This window comes from Sinocyclocheilus anshuiensis, unplaced genomic scaffold (genome assembly GCF_001515605.1).
Source record: "Sinocyclocheilus anshuiensis isolate Anshui unplaced genomic scaffold, SAMN03320099.WGS_v1.1 scaffold29, whole genome shotgun sequence".
Classification (NCBI taxonomy): domain Eukaryota; kingdom Metazoa; phylum Chordata; class Actinopteri; order Cypriniformes; family Cyprinidae; genus Sinocyclocheilus; species Sinocyclocheilus anshuiensis.
This window is the reverse complement of record NW_015539835.1, coordinates 348,257-348,690: the sequence shown is the minus strand read 5'-3', so window position 1 is coordinate 348,690 and position 434 is coordinate 348,257.

Sequence of the window (434 nt, the reverse complement as noted above, 5' to 3'; positions counted from 1 at the left end):
AGAGGTGCTTCCAGAAGTCATAGATCCTCTTCTGACTATTATTAATTCATCATTGTCATTAGGATATGTCCCCAAAACCTTCAAACTGGCTGTTATTAAGCCTCTCATAAAAAAAAAAAACACAATTTGACCCCAAAGAACTAGTTAATTACTAACCGATCTCGAATCTCCCTTTTCTGTCCAAGATACTAAAAAAGGAAGTATCCTCACAATTATATTCCTTCTTAGAGAAAAATGGTATCTGTGAGGATTTCCAGTCAGGATTTAGACTGTATCATAGTACTGAGACTGCTCTAATTAGAGTTACAAATGACCTGCTCTTATCATCTGATCGTGGTTGTATCTCTCTATTAGTGCTATTGGATCTTAGCGCTGCGTTTGACTCTATTGACCACAACATTCTTTTGCATAGACTAGAAAACTTTGTTGGCATT